The 20,659-nt window shown below is 39.8% G+C and overlaps 2 long non-coding RNA genes across 3 annotated transcripts in view; one reads left to right on the forward strand and one right to left on the reverse strand.

Annotated features, from left to right (window-relative positions):
- The window catches only part of LOC117094814, a 176,321-nt gene that overhangs the window by 50,356 nt on the left and 105,306 nt on the right, over positions 1 to 20,659 (reverse strand). Inside the window, exons 3-4 of the long non-coding RNA XR_004441686.1 lie at positions 20,186 to 20,284; positions 17,409 to 17,555 (exon numbers count right to left, since the gene is read on the reverse strand). This is a non-coding gene — a long non-coding RNA (uncharacterized LOC117094814). The remainder of the gene's footprint in view (positions 1 to 17,408; positions 17,556 to 20,185; positions 20,285 to 20,659) is intronic.
- On the forward strand, positions 4,037 to 11,236 carry LOC117094815. Of its 2 annotated transcripts, XR_004441687.1 has the most exons (4): positions 4,037 to 4,183; positions 6,639 to 6,726; positions 10,957 to 11,016; positions 11,217 to 11,236. It is a non-coding gene; the product is annotated as an uncharacterized LOC117094815 (long non-coding RNA). The 2 variants fall into 2 exon arrangements; XR_004441688.1 differs by lacking the exon at positions 11,217 to 11,236 and having other exon boundaries at positions 6,639 to 6,872.

Raw genomic sequence — 20,659 nt, forward strand, 5'->3', positions numbered from 1 at the left:
GGAGTTCGGTGCATTCACTCTCTTCTTCCCCATCATGCTTGAAAGCCTTGCTTGCTGGAAGCTGGGTGCTGCTCACGGATTGTTCATACAGCAGGATACTTTGGAGATGTTGATATCTTGCATCCAGTCCACTAAGTACCAGTCAGCCTCCCTGGCAGAGCGCCTAGTGACAGCTGCCATGGAAACGACTTTTCTCCACACCTGCTCAGACTGCATCCATCTAGGGGAGGCTCCTTGGAACCTTGGCTAATTCTGGTCTGATCCCTTCCTTCTGAAAACTCCACCCTCAGGTGACATGCCAACTGGCATCCGCCAGAAAGCAGCCACCTATAGCCCAACCTGCCCTTGGAGAAACAGCATTGAAACCAACTTGTACAGTTCATACCAAGAACTCCTTCCCCCACATGCTTTTCCCGCATAGCTTCCATAGAACTACCAATGCCATTCTCCTGCCCTTGCCTGCAACTTCTGCTTATAGTGCTGATTAAGAACTGATGAAAAATCTGAATAGAGTAAAGAGCAAATACAGACACAAAGACTTTTCTCACAAATTCTTCCCTGTCATCTTTTCCTGCCCTTCACTTAGACCATTCTCTGACATGTATTACTTTTATTTCTTCAAGTGAAATCTTTGTAACTAATTGAAGTGGTCTGAAATATTTCAGAGTAAATAAAACAAAGTTATGATTGCCATCCTCTTGACCAGTACTGTGTGTGATATAAAGAGCCAAATACCAGACTGGTTTTAGCTCCAGCTTAGCTTTGAACTTCAATTTTTTGGACGTTTCTTCTTGGTGAACCCCAATTGCCACCATTGCCAACGCCCCCACCTAGAATCACATCAGAAATGTTTTGAAGAAGAAAAGTTACTAGATTCTCAATTTTTTCGGGTATTATGATCCTGAATTTTAAAAACAACTTCCCTGTTGACGTCTTCAGAAATTCTTGACATATACATCGGGTTTTAGAAGCTAAAGGGTTTTTTCTCATTTTTTTTCCACCAACTGAATATTGTCATTGACATATTCTTTATTAATAGAGCTCAGCACCCAAAACCACATTACCTAGAGATTCAGCATCACTGTTTTTGTGTGTCTGTGTCATTGTGTTTTCACAATGTGTCCTCTGAAATATGACCACCTGGGCATGCAATGCTGACATGCTCTTTTCCTGCAAGGTGATGGGTGGAAATGGGGCAGAGATGGTTAAGCCTTGATGGTGGAGGTGGAGGGGGTGATCAAAGAAGAACAAACCTGGGCGTTTGTGGACAGCAGGATAGGATGGGCTGGCTTAGGAGAAGGGGACAAAGTGGATGAAGGAAGGCAGCAGGACTGAGGAAAACCATGGTGGTGGGGAGACCAGGTCGGTGCCCAACAGAGCTCCAGAGTCCAGGGTCCACCCTCTCCTCATCCACCAGCTGGGCCTACTGATTTGTTCTTTTTGGCTCTCTTTCTTCTCCTAGTCATCAATTCCTCTTTCACTCTTGCCGCAGCTGCACTTTTCCCTTCTCCCAGACCTCAGCTTCAGCTTTGCCAGTGGTGCTCTTTTGTCCTTGCTCCTGGCTCCAGAGCTCCAGGTGTTACTGTTGCCAAAAGCGACCAGCTTTGGGGGCTGTGATTGAATTTCTATTTTCAACATGAGGAACAGGAGGTTTGGAGACTCTGTTGGGCTGGAGTTTGAAATGTGAACTCCTGGACTGTCTTCTGGGTGCTACTCTGCATTTATTACACATCTGAGCAATGGTGGTAGTGTCCCGTATCATTTAGTTGCCCTTTAGTATTGAGAGTATATGCTCTTGTGCAACAGAGGGTGAACCTGTAATAAAGGCCTGGAAGATGTATCTGGATGCATTGGTTTGTAGAGTGAATAGGAGGGAGTGAAGGTATTAATAAGCTGTGGGCTGTGTCAGGGCAGCCACTTGGTCCCTCTGTGCATCTCTCCACACCCAGCTTCAACCATAAGCATGGGCCCAGTCACTCAGTTAGAATTTACTGAAGACAGGAATGAATGAATGAGTGAACAAATTAATAATGCTGCGTGGAAACAAAGAAGGACAGGAACGTGAAAGTAAACGATTATTTTGTCCGAAACCATACAGGCAGTAAAGGGCACACGTCTTCCTGGCACTCGGGGAAGCTGCACCACCAGCAGCAGCTCTTGGGAGCTAGGACGCTGCACAGAAAGTATGGGAGCATCTAAACAGGCTGCACTGCTTGATGGCTTAAGATAAATATTCATACTTAATACTGGTTCTAGGGTATGAATTTTTAGACTATAATTCTTTAAAATTTATTATAGTTTTAAACTTAATTGGGTGAAAATATTTATTGGTGGGGGAGGGGATGCAATTACCCAATTATCAAAGCTGGAATGAATCCTAGGAGGGACACTAAAACTATCTTTAAGTACTGAGAGGATTTTATTACAGCAACTCTTAAAACAATAATGAATGTTATGTGTTCCTCAGCCATTTTTACAACGGAAGAGAAGCACATCATTTTCAAACAGAGAGCAGATTTGCGTCTGTGGAGGACGAAGCAAGAAACGGCTCCATGCCAACAAATCCTCCTCACAAACCTCCACCACTAAAAAAATCACTTTTTCTTTGAACGTTAAGAAAAAGGAGGAGTGGGTGGAGAGGGAAACTCTAGTGAAGCGACAGACAATACAACGGAGATGTGGGAAATAGCATTAAAAATATGTTGGCATTTTCCCAAATGGGGAGTGCTGACAAGTATAATCCTATTACTCAAATCACATCAGCAATGAGATAAATGAAATAAAAACAAGATCTCGTGTGACCAGAGTGGCTATTTGTCCACAGACTTTCATTGCATTGAATCAATCTGTACCCCTCAAAATGGGACATAGTAGGAAACATTGTTAAGGAGGCTTTTAAAACACATCATCGAGATTACAGCACCTTTTAAAATAAACAGCACTGAATAGCAACACAGGTAAAATGTCATTGTAAGACGGGGTTCCGATATTCAACGGTGTGCTTTATGGCTTTCCAGTGTGTGATAAAATCTGTTCACCAGATGTACTATATGTCTCCTGTGTAGCATACTTGAGCATCCTGTAGGCCCGAGGCACATTTATTTCATGTAATTGCCTTTCCTGTGCACACCTTGGGGCACCCTAATTCTCCATTTTATTTCAGGCACTGTACAGGGTACCATCTGGTAGTTTTAAACTCATCCCGTTTTATGGCACTACTGCAGTGGCTGTATTCAGCTGTACTGCAGGCTTTCGGTGGAGACAGACTTCTTACTACCCTATTTATTTCTGCCTGAAATAAAGTAGCCTTGAACTATCAACATGCAGGATTCACATGTAGATTGTCACCAGTCCATACGAGCTCGACAGAGATTCCCAGGCAACCTGCAGACTCGAAGCATTTCTGAATTGCTTTATGCACAGCTGTTAACTTATAGAATTGGGATTCTAAATTCTTCGCCTACTTCTGCATGTAATGATATCTTTTTAGTATCTCATTTGTATTATTTCAGTTCAGATGAGCACAAAAATAAATGTATTCCATCACATCTGGAAAAGTACCGCAGAGAAATCGCTTAATATACAAAGCTGCACACCTCATTACGAGGTTCGTCACTCATTTCAAACCCAACCTTACCTCTGTCCCTCATCAACATGGCTTTTGTTTTGCTGCTGTTTTCCTTAAATTGTTAAATCATTTTTTCAAGGGAATTTGCAAGACCTTGAAAAGGCGAGTTTGGAAATAATATACTTGGCAGAAGGAAAATAAATCTCAGAAGCATGCAGCTTTTCTGCAGCAGGTCCCCTATGAGCACGCCATCCTCAACCTGTGCACCAATTAGACAGGAAGTCACTCTGTTTTCTCTGAGAATTCATCTGCCGCTTCTGACCAGTGCACCTGCCCCCCCGCCCCACCCCAACCATTGTGCCCACACAGCTGGGCAAGTCACTTTAACAAAGGGTCTCTGATACGCAAATAACACACACCCAGCTGCATGTTTCCAAATGAGTCATTGTTCACCTGCTGGTTCCTGCCTCACCAAATCCCTCTTGCTGCATGTGTTATACATTCCCCCTTCTCCTATCCTTTTCTTCCCTGTGCAACAGCTAAGGTCTGTAGGCCCCCTCGGAATGGCAATGAAAAGACTGCAATGAAAGGGGTCCAAGCTGGTGATGGGACGAGGTGAGTGATGAGCTGGCTTGCGAGTCACTGCTGCCTCTTGACATGTGTTATTTCGGCATTGCCCAGGGAGAAGATTACTAGTCTTTGGCCTGAGACACAGAAAGCCTTCCAGTGTTCAGTCTGCTACCTGGCGTCAATGACTTGCATAAATAAACCAATCAGGAGATACTGGCTTTACTACTGGCACCTCTGCCTTTGTTACGGCAATGGTAACAATTACAGATGAAAAAATATTTAGGGTAGAAAAAAGCCGGATCTTGACCTGTTTGCCACAGATTCTTTACATGTTTTGCATTTGTGGCAATGACAAGTGTAGCTAAATGCACCTGGTTGTAGCTGTCTGCTGTGATCTAAGCCTTTTTGAATGAAAAGAAAAACTCCCTCTGTTATTTATTGTTGGAAGCAGAGTTTACTTTGCTGTCTTTAACCTCGGCAGAAATCAGAAATGCCAGTTTAACAGCAAGCTGATGAGTTCTGGGGAACAGAGCAAAGAGTCGTTGGTTGGAGTCTTGTAAATCAGTGGAAGACCAGTGACCAAATAGATTCATATTTATTTTCCTGGAGTTTTCCCCTCTTCTTTGACTCTCAGGCAATCTTGTTCTATAAAAATGTTAATGCTGGTCTGAATATGATGGGTGATCTTTTTCTCCCACAACTCTGTCAAACAGATCTTCCCAATAATTAAATGTGCATCCTTGAGCTCTAAGAGCAGTCTTGTTGAACAAAGCAACCGCAAATCCAACTAACCTTTGAAGAATGAGAGTGTCAAAGTATAAGCAGATGTTTTCATTTGCACAATGCTGGGATTTTTTGGATGCCAAATGTTCCTAAAATAGTTATTGTATCTAGACAGCAGGAGAAAGATATACTCAGAAATGACCTACAAGCCTCTCAGTTACAGACATGGTTGCCTTCAGCAGAAGTGATATTGAATGTGTTGTTAAGAAAGCTGTATGTTAATCAGCATTTAATGAGACGGTATCACAATTCTATGATTATAATATATGAGAAAAAGAAAACAAGAGGGCACTGCAGAATTTTAAGGTACACACACACAGTCTTTGTAAAGTCCATAGCTAAAACAAAGATGGGACACAATAAAAGGGCTCATGTTCCCTTGTGTGGGTATTAAATGTTTCTAAAAATGACTTAAGAGATGCCCGCTATTAAAGCAAAAAAGGAGGATATAGACTTTAGCCATGAAATTAGAGCATAATGTTATCTAGCCAGTTGAACTTGCATTGCTTCAGGGAAATGTTAGTACATGTTTTTCACAAGTGGATATAGGCAGGAAAGATTTATATTAGACATCAGGAAAAATGTCCTGACTTTCCAAAGAGTTGTGAGAAGACAAATAGTTTACCCAAGAAGGCTGTGGAATTTACCTCCTGGAGATTTTTAGCAGCAGACAGGAGACCCATAAGTTTGGGTTTATTTCGGAGTCTTTGAAATGAATAGAATGGTCTTATTAAGAGTTTCCTAGTCCTTTTCTTTCGTAGCTTGCCTGAGAAGAGGTGAGATATTCAGTCCACGAAGCCAGGCTTCTGTCCGACCTTCCCCTAAGTCCATCTTCTCTCAAATCTCAGCCATATCCTACCAGAACCTCTTGATCTAAAGGGTTAAACTAAGGGACTCTCGTGCGCTGCTGCTAATGGGTTGAGGGGAGAGGGAGTTTAAATTGGTACGATCTCTAGGGTGGACAATTTCTCAAAGTCTACCAAAATTAACCAACATGGCACATGTATACATAGGTAACAAACCTGCACATTGTGCACATGTACCCTAGAACTTAAAGTATAATAATAAAAAAAAAAGTGTGCTTGTCCTGTGACCCTACAATTACATTTCCAGGACTGTATCTCTTAGATCTATTCATACATTTCAAAATGACCTATGGATTCATGATTTATTGCAGCAATGTTTTTAATAGCAAATAATTGGAAACAACCTTGATATCCACCAAAAGAAGACTGATTAAATAAGTTATAGCATATCTGTGTTAAAGAAAGAGGTAGCTCTACATGGTCTTGTAAAAAAGGATTTCTAAGATACACATTTTTAAAATTAGGTGCAAAATATCACATATACTATGCTATTGTTTGTGTGTTTTCAAAAAGGAGTAGAAGAGAGACATACTTTCCACAGCATAAAAAAATAATTTTAGAACTATTATATCTTTGGCATTGGTACTATGTATAATATCCATTAACATCAAATAAATGAATATTAAATAAATGACTAAGAGAAAAATGGGAACTCTTTTCCAAATCGAAACCCCCCAAATAAAGTAGGGAATTCATTCTGTCTTGTCTCTGGTTCCCTCCTTGATTCTTAAAATAAAATAAAATAAAAGCCACTAGGATCAGATGGTCATGGCAGGGTACAGGGTGGGAGTGGAGTGGGGGACACGGGGACATGCCTGTTTGACCTATGTTTTCTTGTTCCCCTCCTGCAGCTATACATTTCAGAAGATGGAAAAGAGGAAGAAGGAGGTAGAGTCTGGTAGGAGGGCACCAGGGAACATTTCCTTACTTCGCAATTTGGTGAGTAGAACTGCCTGACATTACACAGAGGGTAAATTTCTGCCTAGGGCCATGGAAAAAGGCAAAAAGGTCCCATGACGAAGAGATGACCAGTTCCACAGAGGAAATGCAGGCCCACTCTCTAACTGGACCCCACTATGCACAAGGTGAGAATTCAGCCTGTTTATCAGTGTTCCTCTTATTAAACTATATGTCAAAAAGGCCTGGTAGAAATGTAACTCTGTGATGTTAATTTTGGAAAGTCTCATCTAGAGCTTTCTGGGAAGTATTTGAAAGCAGAGTTGTGGAATCATTTGACGACTCAAACATATAAATTAAACACACTTCTTGGATACAGCAGTTAGAATATGCAACAGATAGGGTCTACACTGGAGAAATGAGAGATGCAGCAAGTGCTTAGCTTCTCTGAGACGCAGTCTCAATGTCTCACCATCAAGGACAGCTAGCTAGCTCACGGAATTATTGTGAGGGTTCACTGTTATAATTTATTCCAAGGTCCACCGCAGCACTGAGGACATAGGTGGCATTCAAGAAGCAGTGGCCAGTGGTATTCTCTGCTAAAATATTTGCCACCTCAGCCACTTTGATTCTGCTCCAGAGGGCTTTTTCGCTCATCCCATTGGTGATGCAAGGCAGGTTAAAGATACTCTCACCTGATCTAAAAATTCAAGACATCAGTCCACAAAATACCAGAATCACCATGGAGGCAGCTGTTTAGCACTGTGGAGAGTCTATTTCTCCCCCTAAAAACAGCCTACTTAAAAGAGGGGAGAGTTAAGGTTCCAGGATCTGACTCCTGAGATTTTTATTTAAAGAATACCCCATCTTTACTCGCAGCTGAGAGGCTGAAGATTAAAAATTAGCCACTGTATAGTAGCTGAGCAGTAACAATTTTTCATAAAGGTTTTTAGTATACATTTGGGATTATAATTTCAATATTATGCAAATGCATTTTATGGATCTGTAATACAGAATGTGTACTGGCGTTAATGTGCATTAGCAGGCGAGAAGAAAAGGCTCCAAATGAGCCATTTTGGTGTCTGCTTTCAACATGTATTATGAATAATAAGTAAAATGTTCTGGTTTAGAACAAATAATATAAAATCTGAATTCCTCTTGATGTACATCAGTGACACAGCCCTACGCAACTCCCATGGAATTCTTCCATTGGACACAATTTAAAACTGGCTCTTAAACAACATATTCCTGTTTCTGGCTTCTCTTCTTGAATGACATGTGAAAGTAAAATAAATACATTTAATATGAATAAGGGATATTTTCCCCCTGTTGCTCAAAATCAGGCATGAACCAGATGAATACATTGGAAAGGCTATAACACCACAGTGGTCAAGAGAGTGGCCCAAGCTACTTCTAATTTGAGAGACTCTGAGTATTGAAAAGTGAAGAAGCATCTAAACAGGGTTATAGAACCTGCATATTTTCAATGAATAAAATTAACAAATGTAATCCCTTTAACACAAAATATTTAATACAAGATTATTGTGTTCCAAAGATGTGTAAGTAATGTAATTAATGTAAGTTATGTAAGTAATATAATGTGCTGCAAGCTTTGTTCCCAAATGGAAACTTGAGTTGAAATTTGTCTGATGTCTATTTTCTTTCAACATTGTCAGCGTGTTTCTATGACTGCAGATTAGAATAAAATTCTTGAAAACTAATTAGAGACTTTTCCTAAAGGCAGAGGACTGAGCCAAACAACTAGCTTCTCATGATAGAGCCCAAAAATGTTTCCTTTTTAATTAATGTTTCCATGTTCCAATTTTGCATGTACAGAAGGTGGTAGCTGGTTATTTTAGGAGTAATTCAAACTTTCTATTTGCATTGATTTAGTTAAGACATTCAGATCTATTGATCCTGTTTCTTGAATGCATGTTTCACACCTGCCCCATTCTTGGGCAACCTGCAGAAATACAAGATCACACCGTCCAATGAGTATGGACTAAGCATTCAGCTAGGTAACAATAATACAATCATCTTGTCTCTCAAACAGCTGCCCTTAACTTAATGTTTTTCAAATTGCCACCATGTCCATGACATCTTCAAAATGATACTAAAAATATCCATGCAATGTGTTATCTATGTGTTAAGTGTTTTACATGCATTATCTCAACTGACTTACAAAGCAACCTCACAAGGTTAGTTTTACAATCCCCATGAAATGGTTGAAGAATTTGGAGTCTAAAAAGACTAAGTAATTTGTAAAAAAATCACAATTATACAGGTCTAATTTTGCAATCCAAATTCTTGACCAGTATATAACCCTGAATCCAGTATTAATGTAGTAGATAATTGTCTTGGCTTAATTTATCATGTAAGTTATAGAAATGGTGTTTGGTCCTTGCTCTGACATAGGCACTGTAATTGACACTAAAGTCTGATTCAATTTCAACCAGTCATTGCTTCATTTCACTACTTGTGTACCTTGCTGCAGTTGGTTGCTGCTTTCCATTTCCCCTGATACTTTTCCATTCCAGATGGAGGTCTGTGGAAGGAAAGATGGATACAGCAAGAGGGTCTATCCAAGAACCCAATAAATATGTACTGCATAAATAATCAGATGTTTTAAGTTTGGCAATTTAAATTCAGCAAAAAGTCTTTGACAGCCTGCGGAGTGTAAGCTATGGTTTCTATCCTTGCATCCTTAAAATTTCACAAAGCCCCAAATTCAGGTTTGTCAGTAACAAGGAAGCCCTTCCAAATATTAACTTATAATCAATATTGGAAAAAACTGAGTAGTATATTGTGTCCTATTTTGAAAACAAGCTATTTGCCATGTGTAGATAAGATTCCTACTCTAAAGATATCTTTTTAATAGTTGAAATATGAGATGCCGAGTAATAAAACTTGAAGTACAGTGGAGCAGCTCTGAGAGAACAAGTGGCACATTGCCTTGAACTAATATTCTCAATGCCATTTGCTGAGTCTTCTATGCTCTTGGCCGTTTGCACAATCTCACTTAATCTTCACTGCACCCTCTAAGGTAAATATTATCTTCATTTTACGGATGAGGAAATTGAAGCTTACAAAAAGTGTCCGAGGTCACGTAGTTAATAAGTGGTTGAATGCAGATTTAATTCGAGGTCTGCTTGATTTCAAAGTGATTGAGTGAGAGACACAGAGAGAAAGAGAAGATAGTGGTTTTTAAAGAATGAATCTCAATTTTCTAAAACCCTGTGGCACCTCCTGTCTTTCTTGTGGCTGTTATCATATTCTGCTGTTATTTCTGGATTTCTTACATAACTTTACTGAATTATAAGCTATTCTATTTGAGAGAAGGGACCGCACACAAACCATTTCTGTATTCCCCCAGGACGTTGTTCAGTGCCTGGAACAAAGTAGGTATTCAAGATACATTTCACTTATTCCTCATATATTTGCTGGGTGTTTACCCTGTGGTTAAGCCCAGTAAAGAAGACAAGTTATGCCTTCCAGGAGCTTCTAGCTCAGTGGAGAAAGTGGTTAAAGACCCAGTGTTCTAAACTGGGTGTGGCACTACAGTGATGGGAAGTAGGGGAAGCCAAGGGGAAGCTGACTGACTGGTGGGCTCAGCCAAGGCTTCCCAGGGAAGATGTCATCCAAAATCATTCTTGAAGCATCAGTAAGAGCCAAGCAAAGAGAGTGGGGAAAGCATCACAAAGCGAGAAGGATCAGGAATGCACAAAGGCTCTGAAATTAGAGGTAAGCACAAAGCCTGTTTCCAAGGATTACAAGTCACCTGGAGCTTGCTGGGGGACAAGAAAAGGGGAGAACCAGCAAGAGAGATGGTGGCAAGGTATCCACTGTGAAGTACAGAAGGACTGTGTACACCATGATAAAGTATTTCTCTATTCTGATCTTTCTGGGGAGGGTTTTTGCAGCGGAGAGGCAAGACAAGGCATATATTTGAGAAAGAAGATCATTAGCTGAATTGTGGAGAACAGACTTGAAGAGGATGCTATTGGTCGCAGGGAGCAGGAAAGAAAACCAAGGAAGCAATCACTAACACCAGTGGGAGAGAGGGTCTTGCCATTAGAGAAGAGAAGGCCATTTTGTATACACAGCTGACCCTTGAACAACATAGGTTTGAACTGTGAGAGTCCACTTATATTTGGAATTTTTTCAATAAAAGTTACATGGAGTGTGCCTGCCTCTCCTGCCTCCTCTATCTCTTCCACCTCTGCCACCCGTGAGACAGCAAAACCAACCATTTCTCTTCCTCCTCTTCCTCAGCCCGCTCCATGTGAAGATGACAAAGATGAAGACCTTTATGATGATCTGCTCCCACTTATGGTAAATATATTTTCTCTTCCTTATGATTTTCTTAATAACATTTTCTTTTTTCTAACTTATTTTATTGCACAAATACAGTGTATAATACATGTAATATACAAAATATGTATGTATGTATTTCACAAGGCTCCCAGTCAACAGTAGACTATCAGCAGTGAAGTTTTGGGGAATTGAGTTACATGAGAATTTTTTTTTTTCAGATGGAGTCTCGCTCTGTTGCCCAGGCTGGAGTGCAGTGGCACAATCTCTGCTTTACTACAATCTCTACCTCCTGTGTTCAAGCAATTCTCCTGCCTCAGCCTCCCAAGTAGCTGGGATTACAGGTGTGTGCCACCACGTTCAGCTAATTTTTGTATTTTTAGTAGAGATGGGGTTTCACTATGTTGGCCAGGCTGGTCTCTAACTCCTGACCTCAAGTAATTCCCCCACCTCAGCCTCCCAAAGTGCTGGGATTATAGACGTGAGACACTGTGCCTGGCCACATTAGAATTTTTTACTGCATGGGGGTCAGCACCCCTAACCCTCACACTGTTGTTCAAGGGTTAACTGAAATTTGGACAGACACACAAATATTTGTGAGACATTTTTGGAGTAACCCCAAATTAGTTTTCTCTCATTATTAATTTGTGGGAGCCCCATAGACTAAAACATTAAAGGAGTCTTAATTTTGAATGTCCTTGTGTTTAGATATCTAGTGTAGCTCTCAGATTTAATTAGGGCTGTGTTGAGGCACTTTTTATCTTAACAATTTCTCTGTGAGTAGAGGTAAAAATTAACAGGAATCGATATAAACAGCCTAAGAGGAATACCTCAGAAAGATAGAAGTATTATTTTTGCTGATACACATTTTTTATTTTGAAAAATCGTGAAGATCTCCATTAGGAAATCACTCTTCCTTGGCATTGTGTTGCATGCTCAACAAATAGAAGGTAAATATGCTAAAATTGGTGTCTTTTTCATGAAAACCATATAACTGTAAAGCTCTTTGTTTTCACCCAACTGCTGCAAACATTTGTGTAGGCAATTTCAGTAAACATTTGGAGGATTGGAAGTGCTCTCTCCTACACATACGGTTCTTTATGAAGAGGTAATTTTTATCTATGTTCTACTCAATTGAATATTTATAAGTCTGTTTGGCCTCAAAGGTACCTGATCTCCCCCCAAAATACAATTGCCCTGTAAGGCTAAAGTGAGATTTATTCATTTACCCTTTAAGAACTTTGCAAGTTATTTTCATTTTCTCCCTATGAATCTGTTCCCAGTACAATACTAAATTTGTCTAATTTGCTGTGTTATTGCAATTAGTCAATTCTCCCTCAGTTACACAAATAATAGCCTTATAAGTTTGAGGCTGTAAATCACTCATCCATTAAAAACGCCATTTCCTTGTACTGCAAATTCGATTCATTTAGAAGAGAAAAACCATGGCATGGAACAGAATTATGCAATGTCATGGACACATTAACATTTGGATCAAAATTTTACATTGTCTCAGCCCGTACACAGTATAAATGGTTCAGATTTGCAATAAATAATTGTCTATTAATACTCTGGCATGCTGTAGCAAATTACAGTCTCACTTCAGTAAGCACAGCTGTAGGTAGGCACCAGGGCCGAAGGAAGCAAGTGCCACAATTGGTTTGAGAGAAAAAGAGCCCGTTATGCAGGGATGCAGGGCAGCTCTCTTCAGCAACTGGAGGCATAGCTGTGGATTAAATGCTTGTGTTTATAAACACGGGAGGAAGGCCAGTGGGCTTTTACTGTAGCTGGAACATTAGACACCAAAACGCAGCCCTTTGCTAGAAGATGTGTCTTTGTGTTCGCTGTATGTGAAAGGGATGGTGGCATATTCTATTAACCAGAAAAATGTTCCTGATGATAGGACCAACTTTGATGTCCCTCGGATCTAGGAGCCAGGCTTATGGCTGGAGCAGCAGCAATATTAGGTGTTGATTATGGAGTCACTCAGGGACCACCAGAAGCTCAGATTCTCCCCAGAGCTACCTTAAAATGTGGGGGGGATTTAGGCCCTTTTTTCCTCTCTCCCTGCCGTGATCTTCCTCACTAACCAATTGAGGAACCTATAATTAATACCATTTTCACTATTTGGCTTAAGGCTTTTAAACCCTTTTAAAATGCAAACAAGATATCTGGAAAAGTTGACAAGGAGATATGTGAACATTCATTGACATCTCGGCATGCAGCAGGTTCTCAACTTAGTCAAAATTAGGGCACTGAGTAGGGTGAACCGGAACTCAGGGCAGGCAGCACAAATGATGGGAAAATGAAGTGTTGCTGGGAGGACATCCTGATGGCCAGGATCACTATGTACAAAATGCAGGGCTACGCAGAGAGGATTGAGAATGAATCACAATGGCGACTAATATTTGCAGAATTCATCTGTGAGGGCAGGCAGTACTACTATTATCCCCACTTCCCAGATGAGAAAACTGAGGCCCAGAGATGTTAAGTAACTTGCTCGTCAAGTTTACCCAGCCAGTGTGACAATTTATACTGCAGAATTGCGTAGGTCTAAAAACTAATTTACCTTAGTCCAGAATTTAGCCTGAGGCTATTTAGGAATAATAGCTCTTGCTTAGCTTAAAGCTATGATGTTAGATTAATTTATATTGTGACCCTTGGCAACTATCAAAGTTTTGTGGAATTCTCCATAGTAAAGACTCTAGACTTTAGAAAAGTCAATTCAAAACACTAAATTTTTTCCTTTATTCCTACTATTATCCTATTCTGTTCCTTAGCTCACAAAGGAAAAAATAATCCTCTATTGACCTCCAAATTTAGCATTCATTTGATTTCATTTATACATTTAAAATAGAGAAGAATTAAAGCAACCTTATAAATTGTATTTTAATAAGAATATTGATATCTGAAAAGCTAGCAACCTAGAGAAATGTTTCTCTTGCTTGACAGATAATATTTTCATCAACATTACAAAAACAAATTGAGCCCTATGAAGTATATAGGGCATGCCCTGGATTTTAGATGATTGCCTAATTTTCCTTTTCATGTCTGCTAAAAGCCAAGTTTAATTTGGAGCTATTTCTCAAGAAGGGCGAGCAGCTGGGACTGATTTATTTGAATACTTTATAACATTTAAAAATAGTTTTTCTAATTCCCCAGAGAATTATTAAATCCTTGTGGCTGTATGCTCTCTTTTGTAGTCTTAGCTTCTCTCTCATGCTTGGACAATTGCTATGGGATCATAACTTGTGTCTTTGCCAACAATAGCTACTTTTTCTTGCACACCACTAAACTAATCTTTGCAAAAAGTCATTTTTGTGACATCATTCTCCTGTGCCAAACTGTCAGTGGCTCTTCACTTCCTCCCAAGTAAATTCTGTGTCAGAGCCTCCTCTATCTGGGTGCTGTTTACTATTCAATACATATTTCCCACAGCTTTATATGCAAGCCCACTGTGCCTGGCACTGTTTCTGATCCCCATGGTGGTACACGTCTGGCCACCACCCTTTCCTCCCCTCCCTTAGTTATTTGGCCTCCAATGCCTTTACTATCTCTCCAGCCCCCTCCCATATACTCCCCACATCTTTGAAAATTTTTTTTTTTTTTTTTTTTTTTAATTCTAGCTCTTTCCTCTCTAAAACTCAAGATTTGACACTGACTCTAGAATCATAAAAGCCTAGAACTCACGGGGACAGGAGGTGGAGCTATTTGTCATTTTAAAATATAGCTTCTCTCAATCTTTATTTAGTGGACTTGCTCTGGATTAGGGATGAGAAGACCTGACACTACTGTTTTCTTGATAAGTGACCTTGAACCAGACACATGTGCTCTTTGAGACTCAAGTTCCACATCTGTAAAATGAAGATACCTGGCCTTCCTACTTCACAAGGTTCTTTTGAAGATCAAATGTAATACTGCATAACAAAGTGATTCAAATTCTTTTTTTTTTTTTTTTTTTCTGAGACTAATTCTCACTCTGTTTTCCAGGCTGGAGTGCACTGACGCAAACTCAACTCACTGCAACCTCCGCCTCCAGGGTTCAAGCGATTCTCCTACCTCAGCCCCAATGAGTAGCAAGGATTACAGGCAAGCGCCACCACTCCCAGCGGTTTTTTTTTTTGTTTTTTTTGTTTTTTGTATTTTTAGTAGAGACGGGTTTTGCCATTGAACTCCTGACCTCAAGTGACCCGCCCGTCCGTCTTGCCTCCCAAAGTCCTCGGATTACGGGAGTAAGCCACCGCACCTGCACTGACCCATAAATGCTAAAGTACTAAGTGATGTCCTCATATATAGCACAGTCCCTCCAGCCCCTGCAATTCAGATACACCTCACTGTACTTAGGAGAGTTACAGTGGAGGCAAGATCTTAATTGTTAGCTGTTTATCTCCTGTAGAAAGAGGTCAACAGATCTTTGTTGGTAAAATGAATGAATATTCATTTCTTATCTTTCAATGAGAATGTGATAACTTTGGTTATTGATGTATAGTTCCATGCAAATTTGCTCAAGCAATTTCAACCACATCCCCCAGTACAACTTTCTACCATGTTAATTGCTCCCAACATTTAAATACCAGCATAGGTATGGAGGCTACTGACTATTAACATTTCTCACATTTAGTTGCTGAATGTTTCTCACTTCTACCTGCTGAATATGTGCTTTAGACAGTCTTAAAAATATGAATAGTATGTCTGATAAAGAGGCCCATCAGTCCTCAAAATGTCCTCACCTTTTAGTGTTGAAACAATAATGATGATTTGCTTCATTTGTGCTCTACACACCAAGGAGATGAGCTAATTGCATATCTGCTATGAAATAATGTCTATTATTACATGGATAACTACCCATTAACTCCATTGGAAACACTAGTAATTACACAGTATGTTATGTTAATGCACCTGTGTTATCTTCTGATTGCCATATTATTAATTCAAGTGACCTCTATAAATCTGTTTCCCACCATCATTTTCTTATTCTGGAACCCTCTGTAACACTTTAGAGATTGTTGGCTAAACAATAAAAGTATACAGTAAAAACTGTTTTCAAAAAAAGAGGATCTGAAGTGTGATCCTATCGATGTTTGTTGTTGTTTTTCATCACTTCTTTGCTTAACATATATAAACAATTTTGGAGCTATATTACCTTCTGTGCAAAATTAGAACAGTTTTCACTTTGTGGAGAGTTGCAGAAAGATTTGACTTTTAAAAACTCTGAAACATGTCTGGTTCACAAACAGAATCACATCTTAAAAGCCCTAAGTTTGCTCTGAAGGTGTCAATCAAGTTTTCAGCACACTAACACATGTAGTAATGAAAGGTTCGTATTTGCTCCTGAAACCCGAGTTGCCTCCCAGTCACTTTGCATCTGGTTACACCAAACTTAACTTTTCTACAGTCCATCTAGTCCTGACCTTCCCCTCTTCTTACAAGTCCCCATTTAACTAAAGAGACTCCAGCCTAGGAGATGAAAACCCCATCAGCATTTTCATAGTTAATGACAGGGCTACAAAACAGAAAATAACAGCGGGAATCTGAAGCCAGTGCTTTTATTGGACCAACTAACGATATAAATAAAATGGTCCCTGACTGAGCTTTGGAGAATCACTGTCTCTTTATCAGGCCATAGAAAACAGATCCAGGAGGGCAATAAATACAGCACATAACAGAGTGGAATTAAATGATTAGGCCTGAATTAACACCCTGTTTCTGAGCCTCACTTAGTGTTCCATGGCCCCAATGAAACACTGCAATTCACAAATGCTCAAGGCCCATTTAATTTTTATTTCAAGCTAGTTCAGAAGAAGGGATTACCTATAACTCCCCCCTATTCCATTGTATAACTCTTGAAGTAACAACACTGATCCTGTCTAGATAGCTGTTGTTAGTAAAATAGGCTGTGCTATAGGAATCACAGAGTCTATTCAGAATCCTGCCTCTACGAAATCACATTAATTAAAAGGGACCAAATCCCTTTCTCTGAAGGTGACATGGCTGCCCTTGATGGGAAAATAATGAATTAGTTAAATAAACTTGATTATTTTCCATGGTATTAACAACAAACCTCTGCAACTGTCAGCCCAAGATTTTTACTTTTTGAACTGTGGCTTTAGCATGCCAAAGATCCTAATCAAGTCTTAACTGCAAAATGGAATTGAATCTCACCTTAGAGGGTAATATATGGAGGCCCATCCCCCATTACACCATATGCCACAGGATAAGGTGGGTGAGTTTAACTTAAACCCTATTGGAGGGGAGTTAATACTGTGCTATACTTCTCCATGTATACAATGGCTCTAGAGCAAGAAATCCAAGGATGGCATTAGAGGAAGGCTTTACTGTACCGGTGAAGTACTTAGACATTTTAGACAAAATATGCAGCAGATGAAACTGAGTCATTAAAACCACTTGCATACCTGTGACTTGAAGTGATGTATGAGACGGAGATATATTTAGAAGGCAAGGTCCTCAAGAGTCAAGAGGTAAGAGAGCTTGCAGTTTTGAGCACTTAGGAGATGCTGTGCACTGGTTTTTATGTTTCCTCATTTAATCCTCACACTGTCCTATAAAGTTGACATAATTATTCCTATTTACAAGTAAGGAAATTGACCCTCAAAGAAGAGTGTAATAATTGCCCAAGTTCACACAGGAAGTGGTAAGGCTGAGATTCAAATCCAGATCTAACTGATCCCAAAGTCAGCCCTTTCCATCAATACTATGATTATCACCTGCTTAGAACTCCTGACTGCCGCCAGCTTTTACTTGGGATCTTCTAGAATAACCAAAGAAACAACACATAGAAGAGGATGAGACTAATGACGTATAGTCCCAAACAGTAGGAAAAAACCCAAAGGGCTTTGGCACTGGATGAGATTAGCTCTTATAAAGCCCCAGGAGATCCAGACATTCTGTGAATTAAGGAGCCCTCATCTGAAATTAGATGAACGTGCCTGTCCAAAACTGCCTCTGAGTGTCTGTCAGCCATGGCGTACATGGGGTCCAGACTCTCTCATCACCCTGAAGGGGCACCTTGAGCCTTGACTGAAGTAGAGCAGGGAGGATTCTTCCACGTTCTGAAGAGTATGAGGTTTGACCACACCCAAGTTTACCCTACAAGTTGGTTCAGCATAGCATGTGGCTGTGTATGGGACAGAAAGGGACACGTACTAGATGGAACCTTCTGCCCCAACGCTTTTGTACTACAAAATAACTGTAATTGTAGCTCAAATTTATGCTTAAGTAACTTCAATAAAACACACAATAACATACACATAACTCTCTCAGAAAGCAATCTTACTCAAAAGACTTGGGCATTGATACATTGTGAATAAATTATACAATATGACATTTTTTAAAAAACTAATTACTAGGAAGTTTACTGATGATAGATTCATGTTAGCAAAAGAGAGTTAAGTTGTGTCTATCTGTTGAATTATGACTAGACACTTATGGAAAGTGTCTAATTTCACTTTCTATGTACCATCTTTCTGTATTACTAGTACCCAATAAATTAAATGCTTTTGACAGTCAATCAATGTTACATGGTAATCATTACATCTTTTCCATTAAAAAGGATAAATTCCTTAAAATTTTATGTTTTAAGAAAAGGTCTTTGTTTACCAAAAGGGATAGTAAAATGATTTAAGTGAGTTTAATTTGAATTATTAATTTTTTGTTCCTCGGCCAGCAATTCTTCAGCAAAGGTCTAGATTATGGTGATTGTTCTTGTTTGTGGTTTTTTAACAGTAATGACAAGGCCCTTGATATCCTCTGGCCTTGACTTAGTCACAATTGCAGGCCTCCTTTTCACCTTCAGTTTTAGTATTAAGGAAAACCTATCTCACTGTCAGCAATAAAAGCCAGACTATGTCTTTGAATTTGAGTCCTTGTCTACTTGACTCCACAGCAAGCCATAGTTTTAAGCAGCCTTTTTGGGAGATAGGACCACTTGAAGCATCTGCCATGCCCATTTACTTATTTAAGTAGTTGTTTTTGTATTTTTAAATAATAACTTCAGTTTAAAAAATCCACATAAAAATGGGGTAAAACTTGGAACAAAGTTATGGACTACCAGAGGTTTTCACTTTCAACTGGCTACAGAAGCTGAGTGCAATGCAATCACAAAGAATTATTCCTTTAAAATTGTGAGGTATCACATCTGCATTTTTGAGTGAATAGCTGACTATGGTAAAGAGACCAGTTTTACCATTGTAAAGCTGTATATCTCTTCCAAGACATAGTTCTTTCATCTAACATGCGGATTGCAATAACTTACAGGATTGATGTGGAAATCAAAGGCCATAAAAATGTGAACTGTACTTAAAAGAAAAACATAAAGTGGTGTGCAAATATGAGGTATTACTATGAAGAATTCTCAATGAAGACTGCCCAGGATTGTAAGTTCTTATCCTCGCTGTGTCATTTTTTATTACCCATCAATGAAGACCCTGCCCCTGTGGCCTTATTTCAGACTTCGTAAACTTGGGCCTCCTTACAACAATTAATCACTGATCCTGTGAAGTTTAAACCCACGATGCCAAACTACAAGCTGCTTCTGGAAGGAACTACATTGCCTGACCACCTTGGTATCAACTCGTCTCTTGGTCTAAACCCTTTCATTTGAGCTTCACAATACATTTTCTTTTTGGCCTGGGTTTTAAAGAAGTAAAATTGTCCAGGTAATTGTTTGGCTAGACCCTCTTCTTTTCTTTTTTATTTACACAGGGTCTCGCTCTGTCGCTCAGGCTGGAGTACAGTAGTAGGATCCTAGTTCATTGCAGCCTTGAACTCCTGGCCACAAGCCATCCTCCTTCCCATGCCTCTGCCCCCCTGTGACTCCCCACCCCACCTCAGGGACTACAGGCACACACCACCGCTCCTGGCTATTGTTAAAATTTTTTGTAAAGACAGTGTCTGCCTTTGTTGCCCAGGCTGGTCTCCAACTCCTGGCTTCAAGCAATCCTCCCGCCTCAGCCTCCCAAAGTGCTGAGATTGCAGGCATGAACCACTGTGCCCAGCCTGCTTTTCTGATTTAACATTAAAAGAAACTATCCTTTCAGGCAAACATGGAAAGTCACTGCACCTCAGGGGGTTCTCAGCTCAAAGTCCTGTGACACAGTCTGTGTGTTTATTACATGGGACTTATTGTTATTGTGATTTGAAACCATTCTGTTCAACTACAGTATTTACTTACCTATTTATCATCCATCTCCCTCCTCTGAAATGTCTGTTCCAGGCGAGACGGGGCAGTGTTTGTCTTTTTCACCACAATCCCCTGGGTTTCGAATACTTCCTGGAACATAGTGAGAAGCCCAATAAATAGCTGTTGAGGGACCAGATGAATTGCTACAAATAGGAAAGGTCACATTTGATATCACTAACACATTTACTTTTGAATACAATTTTTTTCCTTCCCCAAATGAAAGCTTAACACTCTTCTAAGCTCTCACAATAAAAATTTCACCAGCCAGGTCCTTAGTAATATTAGTAATATTAATTCCTTATTCCTATCACCATCGTTCTCAGGGCCCGAGGCTGGGCCAAACATGACTGAGGTTTTCAAAAAATATATTTTTAATATAATTTAAAAATATACTCACTAGGGGAAGGCTCATAAAATTCAGCTTCAGCCACAATCTGGACTATAGGCTGCCAAGTGCTGCATAAA

Source organism: Trachypithecus francoisi, unplaced genomic scaffold, assembly GCF_009764315.1.
Source record: "Trachypithecus francoisi isolate TF-2019V2 unplaced genomic scaffold, Tfra_2.0 Lachesis_group13, whole genome shotgun sequence".
Lineage (NCBI taxonomy): Eukaryota > Metazoa > Chordata > Mammalia > Primates > Cercopithecidae > Trachypithecus > Trachypithecus francoisi.